This window comes from Urocitellus parryii, chromosome 5, assembly GCF_045843805.1.
Source record: "Urocitellus parryii isolate mUroPar1 chromosome 5, mUroPar1.hap1, whole genome shotgun sequence".
Classification (NCBI taxonomy): domain Eukaryota; kingdom Metazoa; phylum Chordata; class Mammalia; order Rodentia; family Sciuridae; genus Urocitellus; species Urocitellus parryii.
Window position 1 is genome coordinate 76378777 of NC_135535.1, and position 17714 is coordinate 76396490.

Genomic DNA, 17714 nt, shown 5'->3' on the forward strand with positions numbered 1-17714 from the left:
TATGTCAGTTACTGAGATATAATCATTATGCATTGTATATGCTTACTAAAATATCACACTGTACCTCATAAATATGTAGGTATAAAGTGTCAATTAAAATTTTAAAAAATATATATTTAAAAATATTTTTTTTTTACTTCCTTCAAACTGAACGCCATGGAAATGACAGTAGAGTAGCTTTAGGTGTTCATAATGGTGGAATTATAACATCATCTCTCATTCTAGTTTGGCTCTCCTTCCAAAATCTAAAGTCCTCCCAAGAAAATTGTATCAAAAAACTTTTTTTGAGAAGGTAGAAAAAAACAAAGAAAAAAAAAGAAATAAAAAGAAACAGAGACCATTTTCAAATAGGTAGAAAAATTACTTAATCCTATCTACTTTAGAATTGAATAAATTCTTAGAAGGATGAGGAAATTTGCAGGATAGGATGAAAGGTATATATATTTTTTTGTACTAAAAAGACAAGACAAAAAAACCTGTTGAAAGTTTATTTCCTCAACTTTAACTTGGTAAATGTGCTGTATAATTCTGCTTCAATATGGTATTCTTCAAAATACCAAACTTAAATACAATAACTTGACAGAAGGAGAAGGAACTAAAGTGTACTTGGATTCAGGAGCAAAATTCAGAAAAGAAAAATAGAGTTAATAGAAAGTTCATTCATCAAAATAGTGCTCAATACTCAAGTTTTTTAAGTCCAGATAAATGGAACATTAATGAATAGCTAAAAGGTAAAAAAATAACTGCTATGATTTCTTTTATACTTTTGTGTACAGAATGAACTTTTTCTAAAAAGAAAATTCTTAGTCTTTTATGAAGTAGATATTTTCACCTCTATTTTCTCACCATAGTCCTAAAAAAAAAAAAAAAAAAAAAAAAAAAAAACATCATCTTGGAAGAAAAAAAGACTAGTTTTGTGTGCCAATGTTCTGTTCTCAGATACATCATAGAAATATAATTTTTCAGGGCTTGAACCTAGGACTGGTAGATCTAGACTATATTGGGATTGTATTGCCCTAAATTTTCTTTTTTTTAGATGTTCACAATGACCTGGGTTGACCAAAGGGGCCCTATGGGAATCATGGAAGTGACATTTGCACTACGTGTCATCCTTCACTCAACTTAGGGGGCCATTGTATGCATGACCTACCTGAGATGGACTAGGTCAAATAGTCATAGGAAATGCTGTCACTTCTGATGTCAACATGATTAAATAAATTGGGGGAAAATCTGTTAGCATGCCAGCTGTACATATTTCAGACTTTTACAAAGAACTTTCTTTCTGAGAGTAAAAAATAAATAAATATGTTTAAAAATGTATTTTGACAAATTGATGTTTAAAAGTACCTAGATCCTTAAAATTTATCAACATTATAGAAAGAGAGGAGGAGGATTCTGAAATTTAAAAATGTAATTTAAAATAATTTTTATAGGTGGAAATAAGAAAGACTGTTTTTTAGATAATTATTATCTAATTTTCAACTATAATTCAATGTTTTTAGTTTATACAAAATGTTTGAGAAAAGATAGCAGTAGATTATGGAAACATTTTATTGAACGTCTAAAATTTTTTAAAAAAGTATTGAGAAAAAAGAACATTTAGTTTACTGATAAATATTCTAGCTAAAGGGAATAATATATACAAAGACAAGATGGAGACTAAGTTCAAGGTATGATTAGAAAACCATGAATTTTTATATAAATGCAGAGTAGGTTGCATGAAAAAGCCCAATAACAGTTAAAGCAGGGTTTGATCCAGTAGGACCTTAACATGTACTATGATTTGGATAACTATCTCCCAAAGGTCCATGTAAAGGCTTAGTTCCTAGCATGGTGCTATTGGAAGGTGGTGGAACCTTTAAGAGGTGGGGCCTAGTGGGAGGTCATTGGTGCATACCTTTGAAGGGGTCATGGGGCTATGGCCTCTTGCTATTTCTGCCTTTATTTTGGGGCCATAATATAAGCAGTTTTGTTCTCCCACATGCTCCAACCACAATGTGTTACCTTGCCACAGACCCAAAGCAATTATGGACTGAAAGCTCTTCTAAAACTGTGAGCTGAAATAAACTTTTCTCTTTATAATTTGATTACCTCAGATATTATAATAAGGGAAGGCTGATTTGTCCTGGCAATATAAATGGATTTTGTAAAACAGAAGTATGAAGATTTTTAGAGAAAGTAAGACAAAAAGTGGGAGTTCAGATAAGAGGTTTTTGCAACACATATGGGTGTAGAACTATGAGGCTTTGAACTAAAAGAATATAAGAGATTTTTAAAAAGGTGACAGATTTCAACGATGATAAGATATAAGATGATAAGATATACTCATCTTTATGATTGTTTGTAAGAAATGCAAAGAATGTGAAAAAATTAGAATGACCCAACCTTAGGAAAACTGGGAAGACAGTCACACTAGGAAAGATGTTGAGTTTCTTTCTGAAACATAAAATTCATAGTGTCTCTGGAGAACAAGGTAGAGAAATCTAGCGTAGAGTCCGAAATATGAACTAAGGGGGAAATTCTGTGGTGAAGATTTAGAGTTGACAGTCATTATCACAGCTATAAAAGTGATGGGAATGAATGAAATTATCTCGAGAGAGTATACAAAGTAAAATGGAGTTGCATAGAGGAAGAGGCGGCAATGAAGGAAACCTGGGAGAAGGTAGTAAGTCAAATGCTACCCATAGGTTCTAATAAGTGAAGGTTGAAAAGTTTTCAAGAAATAGAAGTTGGTAAGAGCAATTTCACCAGAGAATGCAGAAGGATGAAGCATTGCATGAGGAAACTGAGGCATTGGATGTAAGCTTCTTCACTGCATGAAGTAGAGTGTAAGAAGTTTAAAGAACAGGCATCAGGAGCTGATTGACTAGATTTGGACTTGGCTCTGTCTTTAATTGACTCTGTGACTTGGAGCAACTAATGACTGTACCATGTCTCAGTTTCTTCATCTTTAAAAAGTAATACTAAAAGTACTTCATTATGAGAATTAAATGGACTGGTACATATAAAATATTTAGAATAGTGCTTGACACATACATAGCAAGTACTGCCAGTGAGTATTGGAGATATTATTAAATAACTCAACTGAAATGTATAAAAGATTTTAGGGTGATGGATGGAATAAAGTAGAAGAGCATATTTTTAAAGTATTTTTGTTGTTGTTATTTTTGACATTGTTCCTGTTTAAATTGGATGGAACTTTATGTGAAAATTTTAAGTGTAGAGAAAGTTTGGAGAAAAGAAAAGAGACTGATGATTAATGAGGAAACTCAACTCAGTGGAAGGGGATGGGATCCTTCGCTATGTTAAAATTATTATCTTTTCAAAATAGACTCTCTTCCCATTGATAAAGGGAGGAGAGAGAGTTTAGTGAAGATAAAAGGAAATATGTTTGAATGGTTTGAATGTGGATACATAGTATAATAAACTTCCTCTTACATAACAATAGCCCCTATTGTTTACATAGTGTAATGGATAAAACCAGAATAGAAGACCAACAGTAGTCAAGAGTGTTAATTTACCTGCAGATGTTGGAGAACAAAAATGATCAAAGTAGTTTTCTATAGTGTTATGGAGCTCAAGGAAAAAAAAACAGAAAGGTTAAAGTGGACAGAAAGTATGGCTTAGCTAAGCATCTCAGTATTTTTGTCCTCTCTGAGAGAGGTTGAAAGGAAAAGAGAGAACTTGTTTGTCTAATCATCAAGGAGACTCCACATATCAAACATAGTGACCCATGTACATACAAGACCTTTTTTGAATGCTACTCTAATTGATGCAATTCTCTTGCTAAGTGTTTCTCTGCTTTCATTTAGCAACTTTGCCTAAATTCTCTAAGTTATACTTAATCATTTTTAGAATCCTCTCTCCAAAAGTCATCTAATTTTTCATTCTTTTTGCTGTTGATTACATCTTCCAGCAAAGACCTTTATATCTGTTTTTTTGTTTTCCTACTATATTTTGAACTCTGAAATACCTTTGTTCCCCCATTTAGTTTGTGTATAGATTTTCTCCTTCAGCTAACCAGTAAATACAAATTGAGAAACTCTTTTGTACTCTCTCAAGTCTCATTGGGGGACTTTTTTTTTTTACTATGATTGAAGATTACTGGCCCCATATAAACTTTGCTTTCAGGACAAATACAAGAATTTATTCTTTCTACCTGTAGAAAGGGGGAAAGAAAAAAACTTGAAAGAGTACAAAAGAGGTTCTCAATTTGTAAGACATAATAACAACATTCACAAATAATTGTATTTCTCTGGTTATATCTTACTGAGTTGCTCTATCTATTGCTAACTTGGTAAAATTGTGGGAATAGAGAAGATTAATTTTTGTCTCCTGATATGCCTTGAAAGAAACCCTAGGCATTCATTTGAAGGCTAAAACAGTCCTGTGAGGTGTTATGCATTCAGGTAAGAAAATACTTTTTAACAACATCTTTTGATGGTAACTTTATAGAAAAACCTAAACAAGATATGAAGGAATTAAAATTACAACCCTTGCCCTCATGTATCAATCTATAGAAGAAAGACGACAAGTTTACTGTAAGAACTAGGTTAGTAATACAAGGGTATATATAAAAGACATTTTAGGACTATGTTAACAGGTTCTTAGGGGCCTCCAAAAGAGTAGTTAGTATTATTTCCTAAGAAGCTGAAGTTTGAATAAGGAAGCCACCAAAGAAAGAGAAAACTAGAATTGATGGATAATGACTGACAAAACAAGAAAAAGAACAATGAGGAAGAGGCATAATAGATTTGCTTTACTGGATGTTACAGTAGGTGATGTGATGGCTCAAGAAAGTAAAGAAGGGTGGTTAAAAGACTCAGGTATCTATCAGATTCATTTAGCAGTGGAAACCTGTTATTTTCTAGTATTTTGATATGAAGGATCAATATAATATTTGAGGGAAATTATTCTGACTTTAAGAACAATATAGATTGAAAGGAGGATAAATTAAACATTAGGAAAGTAAAATACTAGCTGGTGGATTTCATGGCTGACGCAATTGTAAGGTATCTATCAGGACTGACTTGGAAAATAATAGAAAAAGGATGGAGTATGTTCTATCCAATATTTGTAGGATATGAATGAATGATGAATGAAAAATGATGATAAAATTAGAGAACCTAATTCAATTATAAGAAATTTTGTGTCATTACAAAAGCAAAAGATTTATAGTAAGACGAAAAAGTACTCACCCCTCACTACCTAAAGTCTCATTAAAATAGCTCAGTTGGAAGCTCAGATTTTTTGTATCAAATGTGTTTAAAGTAGAATTTTTCCATCCCTGGGGATCAATTTAGATTTTGCAATCATCAAATCCTCTGCATATACAATTGAAATGCTATCATTCAACATCTGTAAATCCCAGTTTCCATATAGATAACATGAGAAAATACCATGTAAAGCATAAGGCTCCACATCATCTTAGTGTTCCTCTTATCATTTCATTTCATGCTCTGAGCACAGTATGGCAGTAAATGCTGAAAGGAAGGACCAGGAAAGGTAAATAGTGCTGCCTCCAAGGCACAAAGCAATTGTGCAGGAAATAATTGAGTAGAAGTGTAAATCAATACCTGATTAAGAGGAAGATCTAGGCATAAAAGCAGTGCATAAATGCTTAAAGCTTTGTGGTCTGGAGAGAAGGACACATGGAGAAGTCAACACTTGAAAGAGGAATTAAAGTCTGAATAGAATTTAGTTTAGTGGATTCATTGTAAACTATGGTGACCTTGCAGATATGCCCTAAATGCCTTTGGGGAAGGGGCTTGCTTGAATTTTTTTAAAAATTCATTTTCAAGATTAATTAAAAACTCTATATTTACAACATTCTGGAAAGTTGAAACAGTGACAAAAATTGACCATTGGGTGAGACCTGAACCTGATCTACCTGTAGCTAGCCAAAGACTTAAAGGTGAGAAAAAGTTTGCTGGTCACCCAAACTAAAATTATTAATTGATATCATCTTATTCTAGGGCCTGACAGAACTACAGAAAAAAAGGCTTTTTTTTTTTTTTTTTGGAACAGAGTTCTAAACCCCAACAGAAATGTCACAGTGCATCTTGCTAGCATGAGGTAAGTTGCACTTTGACTTATAAAATATGAAGAGGGACCCAGAGTCATCACAATAGTCTTACTGTAAGAAAATTAGCATTCATTCAATTTAAACTAAGAATGATTTAAAAAATACCAACTCCATTAAACCAGGTTCTCTACTTCCCAGAACAGGTTGTTATCCAGTGTAGCGTTTTGAGATTATGTAAGAACTTATCCTGGGAGCTCAGTCTTATTGTGTTGCTCAGCAACGACTTCCCCTGTTGTACATCTGACAACTTGGCAGGAAAACTTTGTTTAAGATTGAACGTCACTGTTTCTCATTTAAAAAGAAATTTGGAGACCAGTAAATTGTTCTCTGTTCTCTATTGATTTATTATTATAGTATGAAGCTAGTTATTTTCTCTCTGTTGATACTTCAAGGAGACTACTCCTTTTTATGAAATCATGACTAGAATTTAATATTTTAGAGTAACAGTATGTTTTGTTTGTTTAAAATGCAGAAAAATTTTCTTCTAAAATAAGTCTATTATGATATAGTTCAAGTATTCACTGAATAACAAGATCCTTCTTAGCTAATAATAAGCACTAATATTTAATTGGCACTTCCTACATGCTGTGTACCATGTTAGGCACATTATTTTCCTTATTTTAGGTTTCTGCTTAAATGCCGTGTTATCAGGGAGCTGTACCCTGTCAACCTCAACTAAGGTAGCATACTCCCTCATTCATGTCTCTTGACCTCTTATCTGTCTGTCTTTTTCTGTTCACAAGACTGTCTTTCTTTTATTACAAACTAATATAGTTTACATTTACTTGTTAAATTGCTTATCATATACTTATTCCCTGTAGAATATGCCACCCATTAGAGTAGCCACAAGACACATGTGACTATGACGTTTTTACAAAGATTATTTGTAATAGCAAAAGCAATACCAAAAGTATGTCATTCTATTTGGGCTGTTATAACAAAACAGCATAAATTAAGGTGAGTTATAAATATCAGAAATTTATTCTCCATGGCTGTTGAGACTGGAAAGCCTAAGAACAAGGTGCCCCCACATTTGATGTCTGCATTCAGGTTTGTCAACAGGTGTCTTTCACTCTGGCCTCATGTGGAAGAAGGACAAACGCCTCCCTGAGCTTCTTGCATAAGAGCACTAATCTTTCACGTGGCAAGTTCTGCTCTCATGACTTAATCACCCATAAAGGCCCTGCCTCCTAAAACTTAATGTTGAAAATTAGATTTCAATGTATAAATTTGGAGAAGACACACACATTCAGATTATAGCAAACACAACATAATATAAGCTATTTGGATGCATTGTAAAGGTAGTTCCATTAGAAGAGTGATTCATCTATGTTATGGTTTCAATGTCTGGGTATGTCAGTCCCGATATACACAATAAAAAAGAATATTCTTATTAGAGTGTATTCTTAATGAAGTCTAACTTTTATCACAAAATTTCATAAATTACAACACTGATTTCTTTTCATTTCATGAAAAACTGTGATGATTGTTTTCTGTGTTAGCTACAGTCTCCATTCAATTAAACACCAATCCCAGTGTTTCTATGAAGCTATTTTGTAGATGTGATTCAAGTTCATCACCAGTTAATTTTAACTGAGATTATGCTAAATACTACAGTTGCGACTAATTCATTCATTTGTTATAACATATTAAGAGTGGAAACTTTCTTGAAGAAGAAATTCAGCTGTGGACAGCAGTTTCTGCCTGCAAATGAGAGTGCCAGCCTGTACTTCCTGCATGCAGCCTTTCCTGTAAACGTGGCACTTGCCTGGTTAGTCTTCATCATGCATTAACTCTCTCTCTTTACCACTCAACTCTACCACTGAAATACATTCCCAGCACAAAATAATCTCTTAATATAAATCTCTTACTGATTCTATTCCTCTGGTGGACCTGGGCTTAAATTTCTCAGGTCAATCTTTGCATTGATGATCTGAAAGCTTCTACAACCAGCCTTAAAAAACTAACTCCTCAGTGAAAGGGCCAAGATTTCTGAAAAACAAACCTAAAGTGTAGTTCTGTATGCCAGAATTATGATGCAATTCCAACCATGACCAGTATCCTCTTTAAAGATAGGGTATTGAAGGAGAAGGAACAGGATACTGAAAATTGGAATGAGCACTTTGGGCAGATTCCAGTGAAGATGGAGACTTGAAACTGCAATTCTGAGTCTTTGCCAATAGGAGTAGCCTTTCCACTCCTGCCTAAGGAGGTTGCTCCTATTTTGTGTAAACAGTGTATAGTGGCTTCCAGAAAAGCAGTTGTCTTTCAAGACATTACTGACTCTTCTCAGGACTTAGCCCTCCTGTCTTGCTTTGCTTCTCATCTGTAACACAATTCAAGTATCAGTGGACTGTACAAAGTATGAGATGTAACATGTGAGCTATGTTACACATAAAAGGACTATGGATAACTTTCCAATTTATTCTGAAAGCTGGGAAAGTGTATAGGAATAAATCTTACGGGGTTGGAATCATGGTAGAAAGAATATAAAATTGGATTAGGCTGAGTTTATTGGCATGGGGCACCAAGTGAAGATTCTGGATTTAACATTTTAGCTCAATTGGTTAAAAAAAGTCATTAACAATTTATTTTACTTATTGGCTGAAACATGGAACCAAAATGCATTTGAAATTCTAGAATTGCCTTGGAAAATGCACAAAGGTTTAATAAAATTGCAATTCTAGAATAGATTTATCATGTAAGATCTGCTCACTCATCCTGGGCAGGTCCAGAAGATACATCTTTCACCACTACTCCTATATGTCTGAATAGGAGTTACAGCATCCCTGAGGAACTCTGTTGTCATGCTTCTCTTTAGGTCAGAGATCACAGTGGAAACTTCAACTGTCAGTTCAACTCTAAATGCAAGAGAGGTAAGGAATCCTGTAGTGGCAGAGGCCAAGTAGAAACAATCACCAAACACAATGTTGATGTGGGTACCATAATTGAGGGAATAGAAAAAACAGTGATCTGAATAGTCCAACTTACAGAGATCTAAGGCATGGGGTTAACTGCTCATAATATCCCTCAAACAGAAATAAATGGGGGAAATTATAAATTGTCACATGATCTATATGACCAGTAAACATTAATTGTAACTTGAATCACCAAAATAGAGATTAGTAGCCCTTGCATCAATTCCCAGACATGAATTTGTCTATTGATCCAAAACCCCTTGAAGAAAGGAGACACCAGGTATCCTTGAGGAAGGGTCTTGTACTGTCAAAAACTTATAATGTGACTGTTCTGAGCTTGAGGGGGGTGGGGATAGATTGGCAGAGCATAGAGGATTCATAGGATAGTGAAAATACTCAGTATGAGACTGTAATGATAGGTACATATCATTTTACAATTGTCCAAACCCAATAATGCAAAATATTATGGGAAATCTCTGAGCTTTCCTATCTATTTTGCTATGAAAATTAATTGCTTTTAAAACTAAAGTCTTTAATTTTTTTAAAAAATACTGTTATCTATATTATATATTTATATAATTATAAATATTACTGATACTATATGAACCTCAAAAATATGCAAAGTAAAAATTAATATATATTTCATGTTTCCATTTATGGAAAATGTTCATAGCAGCCAAATCCATAGAGACAGAAAGTAGTTTAGTTGTTATCTACTGCTAACAATGAGCAAATGTTGAGGGTAAATCATTGACAATGAATATGAGGTTTCTTGTTTGGGGAACAAAAGTGTTCTAAAATTGAGTGTTATCATGATTGCACAACATTGTGAAAATACTAGAAATCCCTAACTTTTGCATGGAAATCTTGAGTTTTATACTTTAGTAAATACCATGGTACAGAAAGTTAGGTCAGATTCATTCCAAGATTCTTCCCTTATCCAGTCCCTCCTCCCTCCCCTCTTCTCTACTGACTGATCTTTCTTTTCTGATGGAATCCCCCCACCCCATCCTTCCTGTCCCCCTTATTTTACTAGCTTCTGCATATCAGAGAAAGCATTTGACCTTTGATTTTCTGGGTCTGGCTCATTTCACTTAGTATGTTGAATCTGACCTAACTTTCCTATACATATATGAATATGCCTCAGTGAATCTCACCGTCATGTAAATCCACAAGCACTAATTAAAAAAAAAAAAACCCTATAAGTAAATAATAGAAATATCAGTAAAGTAGAGAGGACAGAACAGGAAATGGGAGGAATGGAGGCAAAGGGTAAGTACTGGGATCTCCTCCATGTCCCAGCAGGCAGAGGAATTTGGGTTTCCTCTGTGTGCAGCAGGCTGGCTGTGGAATAAAAACTAAGAAAGAGAAAAATGGCAAAAAAAAAAAAAAAAAAAAAAAACACAGAACACAATGAAGAAATTTTAGAAGGCGCAGGGGTGGGGTGGTGGTGGTATTACTAAAAATAATCAATAAAAAAAATACTATGGTATGGAAAATATATATCAACAAAGATGTTATTTTAATAAAAAAATCTAATGTTAAAATAATTCTACCTTTTAAAAATGTATAATTTCAGTGCTATCAACATGCATAGCAAAAGATGAAATGATTCCAATTAATTTTGAAGCCCTAGCATCCCCAATAACAAAACTTATAAAGATTAGACTGTAAAAGATAATATAAACAAAACTTACTAATTAATATATATCTGAAACAATTCAAGTAAATTAATAACACATTATTCATCATTCATAAACATAACCAGGAATAATTTCAATAATGCAATAATGTTTCACTTAGGAAATGGAACTGTTATATTTTCCATAAATAGATAAAAGAAGAAAAATATGGTCAACTTTATAAAGAAACCTTGTAAAAATATATACTTAAAATATTTTTCTAGGAACAAATAGTTATTTAATAATTCAACAGCCAACTTCATACCTAATAGATACTTTTGGTGTTCCTATTGATGTCTAGAATCCTAATTAACATAAAAAAATAAGTGAGTTACAAAACTAAAAATTTGAAAAAGAAAATAGAAAACTATTACCTGGTATTCAATATGGTAGTCTTCCTAGAAAACTAAGAATAACCAATATTATAATAACATTTCTGAAATTACCATGTTAATATGCAGATACTGATTATATACTTTACAAATATCATCAGCTATATTATATACCATCTGAAAATATAGGAAAACAAAAAATCAATTCTTCATAATTATAAGAATATTAAATATCTAGGAGGTGACTCACAAGAAATATGTGGGGCCTATTTGAATAAATCACTACATAATCATTGCAGATATTATGCCAAATTTTTTTGCAAAAATTGGGGTGCGATCCTTATGTAAACACTTTTAAAGAAAAAAATGTTCCAATATTACCTAAAAATTATGTATTTCTAAACTATCTTTGGTGCATGATTAGGATGGACAAAATACTCATGAATATATACGTTAATGCAGTGGCAATGATTTTGCAATGAAATATGGTATAATCTTTTATTGAAATCATAAAAAGACTTAAATTTCTGAAAACAAAAACTGGCTTTTGTAAAAAATTTTAATTTTTCTCAAATTAATTTTATTGGGTTTATTGCAACCTTGACTTCAATATCTTGATTTTGCAATCTTTGTAGTTTTGTAGTTAATCTGAAAAACAGTGATCATAGTAAAAACAATTTCTATTATGAAGTGATATTAAGGACCACTAAAACATAATAAAGCATATTGTAGTATTACAATATTTTCAGTAGTGTATTTCTGTGATGAGAATAGAGAATCATCGATGGTCAAATTGTAAAGCCCTCAAATCCTAGAGGGTAAGAGGCTGTACATTCTGACATTGATGACATTCCAAATACATAATTTCTTATGCATTTCTTTTTAAAATTAAAGCAACAAATTGACATCATAGGATGCTTTATTTTACATATTGATTTGAGAAAAAAATAGCAGATAAACTAAAACAAAATGTGTTCTTATTACATATACTTACCCCTCTATACCAGAGCAAATTGGGTCCATGGTCTGCTTTTGTAAATAAGTTTTATTGTACATAACCATGTCCCTACATATTCATATTGTCCATTGATGGTATTGTGCTATGACATCAGTGTTGAATGGTTGTGAGAAAACCTGTCAGGTTCACAAAGCTTGAAATATTTTCTACATGTCCCTTTCCAGAAGAGTTTGTCAATTGCTTCTCTGAACTTTTTTGGAAGAGCTATTTTAGACTTACTTAGATAGACTTATAATAATGTACTACATTTGTCCACAAATACAGAAATAAAATATAAAATCAATAAATGATGACATAAACAAAACTTTGTTCCACTTAACATACATGCTTCAGATTCACTTTTTCACTCAGGGTTGTCTATATCTTTTTTTTTTTTTTTTTTTTTTTTTTTTTTGTCATACAGTGGTGTCCTTTGTTCCATTTAGAACTTAGGTAAAGTCATGTTCTATCTATTGTTTCTTGTGTTTTATTCCAAGCCTTGACACCTACGTATCTAGTTACTGTTGGCACTATCTTGATCTTAACAAGCAGAATCTGGTAAAGACTGTGCCTGACTGACAGTGAGAGTAGCGTTTCTTCATCTCTATGAGGGATTCTGTCTTCAGAGATACTAAAATGTGAAAAAAGGTCTTATAATTAATGAAATATGGTTGATACTTTTCTTATACCATCTGAGAATAAAGTCCTGATTGATTGAGTTAATTGTAATAATGAAGACATAAAAGACTCAGGAAACAGAGTGAATATATGGTGAAAAAGCTTTTTCTAAAAACAATAGCAAAAGAGGAAACTATAATGGAAAACATTGATAGGCTTATTTGCATTGTGATTTGGAACAGGAACTTTTCTAAATGCTTCACTTTCCACATCTTCAAGATGAGAACAGCATTACCTTCTTCACAGGGTTGTTTTAGGGCTTAAAGGAATTCCTTTATAGAGAACTTAGACTAATGCTTGGTATATAGTAAGAGCTATATAAATTTGAGCTCTCTTTTTGTTACTTGCAAGTAAAATAGAAGACTCATGTTTATAAAAATTTATCATATACATCTCTGCAGTGTGTAAAAAAATTTCTGCATAAGTATGTAAATTTGAATGTGCCCTAAATAAAGATGTATTTGCTCTTCAATTCAATCTAATTTAAAATACAATAAATTAGACATTTCATAACTATAAGAGGCATCAGCTTGTCAGCTTTTAAACATGCCTTATGATTCCTTTTCATTTTAGGTCCCAAATTTTTAGATATTCCTACATCGCCTTTGCTATTTGCTTGGATGCTTAAAAATATGAATTTCTAGGTACCTTTAATTTCTCACTCATATTGGGAGTGACCGGCAGTTCCAGGGAGATATGAATGCCATGTAGGTCTATGAGCATGTGTGTGCACATTAGGGTGCAGGCAGCAGCCTAAACTAAGCTGCTTCTTCTGCAGCTCTCTTAAGGGAGGTTGTCTTAATCCCTTTCTTAGTACTTCACAGTGTGGGAGGGCAGAGGTTATGACTGGTAATAAAAATCCACTGGCAGCTTTCACAGAGATTAAGCCCATTATTATGCAAAGTTTCTATCTCAGCAATCCTATTAGAAGGTAAACAAATCTCTCTCTTACACACATCCTCTGTCTAAATAGATCTAAACAAGGGAATGGAATTAGCATATTTTACTCATGCTCCTTCCCTGCAAACATGTAACTAAGTTAACATAGAGAACAGTGCTCTTTGGCAAAGCTTACCTAGAAATAATGATTACAATATAATAGCCTCTATTCCCTTAAGTAGGGGAAAGTTTCATGTTATGACATCAAGAGAATTTCAGTCCTCATGTAGGAGTTTCTGTAAGAATATACCGTGGCATTATGTATTAATTAATTTTAAATATAAAAATAGCAGATAAAATAACCCTAGAAAAGATTAAAAGACAAATTATAAATTTGGGAACATATCTAAAATATATGTGATACATAGAAAAAAATCCTTCATATATAAAGAGATCATAGAAGTGAAAGAATAAATACCACACCTAGGACAAAATGAACACATAAACAAGAAAGTTTTGGAGAAAAATTAACACAAATAATAATATTATGTATGTAGTAATATGTACTAATCATATATACATGCGTGTTTCATGCATGTTCGTAGTATATGACATGTATATATAACATCTCCCTCTTCTCTCCTTTCTCCCTCCTTTTCTTCATCTGTCTTTGTCTCTTTCTTCTCTTTCTCTCCTCATTTATGTGTGTGTGTGTGTGTGTGTGTGTGTGTGTGTGTGTGTAACCTTAGAGGTTTTGTATATGCCAGGAACTATTCTAGGCACTAGTGATAGAATAAAGGAGCCATGTCCCACTCCTAGGTAGCTTAGGCTTCAAAGAGTAAAATTCTACTGGGTGTCTGGGGCCTATGCAAAACAAATTGTTTTTTATCATGCAGTGTCTCTAAATTCTCTTTGGCACTTAAGTTGGTTCCTGGACTTTCTAGGGCAGTTAGGAGGCTTGTCTGTGTCCAGATGATCTAGAGGGCATTATCATTGCAAGGCTAGCAAATCTTCTTTGGTTAGGTTAAAGACCCTTAAATGTAAATTCCAAATTTTCTATAGTAACATGCATTACTTATGTAAGCAAACAAACAAAAAGAATTAATTAATTCTTTAATTAATTTCCTATGGAGTGATCAAGTAAAAAGCCATGGAGGAGTTAAGCAAACTTAAAATGGGATGGAAATAATTTGCTGCAGTTTGCAAAGAGAATTGAGGAGGAGGCTTTCTTTAAAAAATATATTTATTTATTTATTAATTATTCTAATTTGTTATATATGACAGAATGCATTACAATTCATATTACACATATACAGCACAATTTTTCATATCTCTGGTTGTATACAAAGTGTATTCACACCATTCATGTCTTCATACATGTACTTAGGATAATGATGTCCACCTCATTCCACCATCTTTTCTACCCCTAAGTCTCCTTCCTTCCCCTCTTACCCCTTTGCTGTATCAAGAGTTTGTCTAATCCTCTCATGCTCCCCTCCAACCCCACTATGAATCAGCCTCCTTATATCAGAGTAAACTTTCCGCATTTGGTATTTTGGGATCAGCTAACTTCACTTAGTATTATCTTCTCCAACTCCATCCATTTACCTGTAAATGCCATGATTTTATTCTGTTTTATTGCTGAGTAATATTCCATTGTGTATATGTACCACATTTTCTTTATCCATTCAACTACTGAAGGGCATTTAGGTTGGTTCCACAGTTTAGCTATTATGAATTAAGTTTCTATAAACATTGATGTGGCTTTGTTCCTATAGTATGCTGTTTTTAAGTCCTTTGGTTCTAGACTGAGGAGTGGGATAACTGGGTCAAATGGTGGGTTTCATTCTCAGTTTTCCACGGATTCTCTATACTGCTTTCCATATTGGCTGCAGAGGAGGAGGCATTTTAATGTAGACAATGGTTGCACACAAAAATATGAAATCAGAAATAAAGCATAAGCATATTCTGGAAACATCAAGTATTTTGGTTTTGCTGGTGCAAAGGAAAGGTGGCCAGGAATACTATTGTTCAGAATTTAGTTAGGGACAGAGAAATGGCATTATGTGAACTGCCACTAAAGAGAACTAAACTGGCCATTGCCTGACACATATATTGGATGGAGGTTGATTAGCAGTATTGTGATTATTTTGAAGTTGCTGCAATACTCTGAACAAAGATGAGGGAGGAAGCTTAAGTGGAGAAAGAGGAAGGATGGGAGAAAGAACTCACAAACATGACCCTGACCTCACATTAACAGTTTACCACAGAACTTTTCTCTCTCTGATAATAAAGATTATTCTTTGCTAGATGATTAATAACTCTGGTATTATAAGGAGTAACACTTTCCTAAGTAACATAAGCTAAAAAAAAAAAAAAAGTTTCTTACCTAAGACACTAAGGTGTCTCATATGGCCGAAACACAGTGACACAAAAATGGGTTGAACCCTAAATCTAGAACATGATGATGTCCCACCTCCCAAGTTTCTTAAGCTTTGCATTTCCATAAGTTGACTTTGCTCCCTATTTATTTCTCTCTGTGGAATAGCTTCCTTCCTTTGTCTTGTGAAAGAACCATGTGATTTAAAAGACATAGGCCCTTGATAGCTTCTGAGTTTATCTCTCTGGGAGAGTTGACTTATCCTTTACTCTGCTAATCCCAACTACAGTCAGTGCCCACCATTGGACATATCACAGTTTTCAGGAGGGAAGTTTCAAGTTGAAAAACAGAATTCTCAGGAATGTCAACAAGGAGAATCAAAGGAATGCCTCCAAACAGAATGTAAGCATGAGCTTGGGAAACAATTCAGTGACATCTAATACATTACTGTAAACAGAATCTCTTTTTACACTTCATTTCACTTTCATGGCATATTAATACTTCCCATTCAGTCATAAAATTTAGTAAGAGAAAACCCTCTCTTCTTTTTCTCTAGTTTTCAGTTTTACTATTAACCTTTCTTCATTAATCCTGATTTTTTGTCCCCTCTATTGCAATCTATATTTTTTCCTATGTCCTTCAAAAAGCTGGTTAATGATGAAAATTATGCAATTATCACTTTCTGACTTTGCATGCTCATAAACGTTTTAACATATCTAAGCTATCGGATTTTTTACAATGGCAATACATTTTTTTTTTTACTATATTTAGTTTACATTCCATTACCATCCCTGGGCTTTTTCTTATTTTTTAATGTACTTCCTCAATTTGTGTTTGTGGTTGCTATGGTTTGGATCTCTAATGTCCCCTAAGAAGTTCATGTTTGAAAGCCTGGTTTCCACAACAGCAACGTTCAGAGGTGGAACTTTCAGGCAATGATTAGATAGTGGGGGCTGTAACCTCAAAAGTGGATTAATCCATTTGGTGTATGTATAGTTTGAATGGAACCCTGGGTGATAACTGTAGGCACGTGGGGCATGGACTTGGATTACTTATCTACGTGGTCCCTTCTCCTCTCTACTTCCTGGTTGTCATGATCGAACACCCTTTCTCTACCATACCTTGGGTCCAGAGCATTGGAGACTGAATCTTTCAAACCTTGAGACCAAAATAAGCTTTTCCTCCTCTAAGCTGTTCTTGTCAGGTGTTTCGGTCACAGCAAGAAAATGCTGACTAACACAGTAGTTTTGCCTTCTTTTTTCTTGTCATTTAATTTTTCATTTGAAGAATATAGTTCTAATACATTATGTTGGTAAAGGACTAATTTAAATTATTTTCTTATTTCTTTTATGTCCTTCCATTTCATCAGCTACATTGAGGGGGATTTAAAAAAAAAAAAGTAAGGAAGGAAAATTGACCCTGAGCATGTTCCTTATAGATATTTTACTTGCTGTTACTGTTTGTTATGTAATTATTATTTAATTTTACTTTAGCAAAATATTAATTTAGACTTACTTTTCCCACTTTCTATTGTCCATTTCCCTTGCCCAAACTATAGTTACTTGACTTTTTTCCTTACCCTGCCATCAAAAAACAAAGAAAAATCTCTACCAATGAATAAATAATTAATGGGAATTTTACCCCTTTCTTGACCTTCCAGCAGCATCGGGCAAGTTGAGATCATTTTACTTTATAGTACATAGATGTAGTCTATATTAGAAAACATTTAAATTATAAAGTGCCATGTAAGAGTATTCTATCCT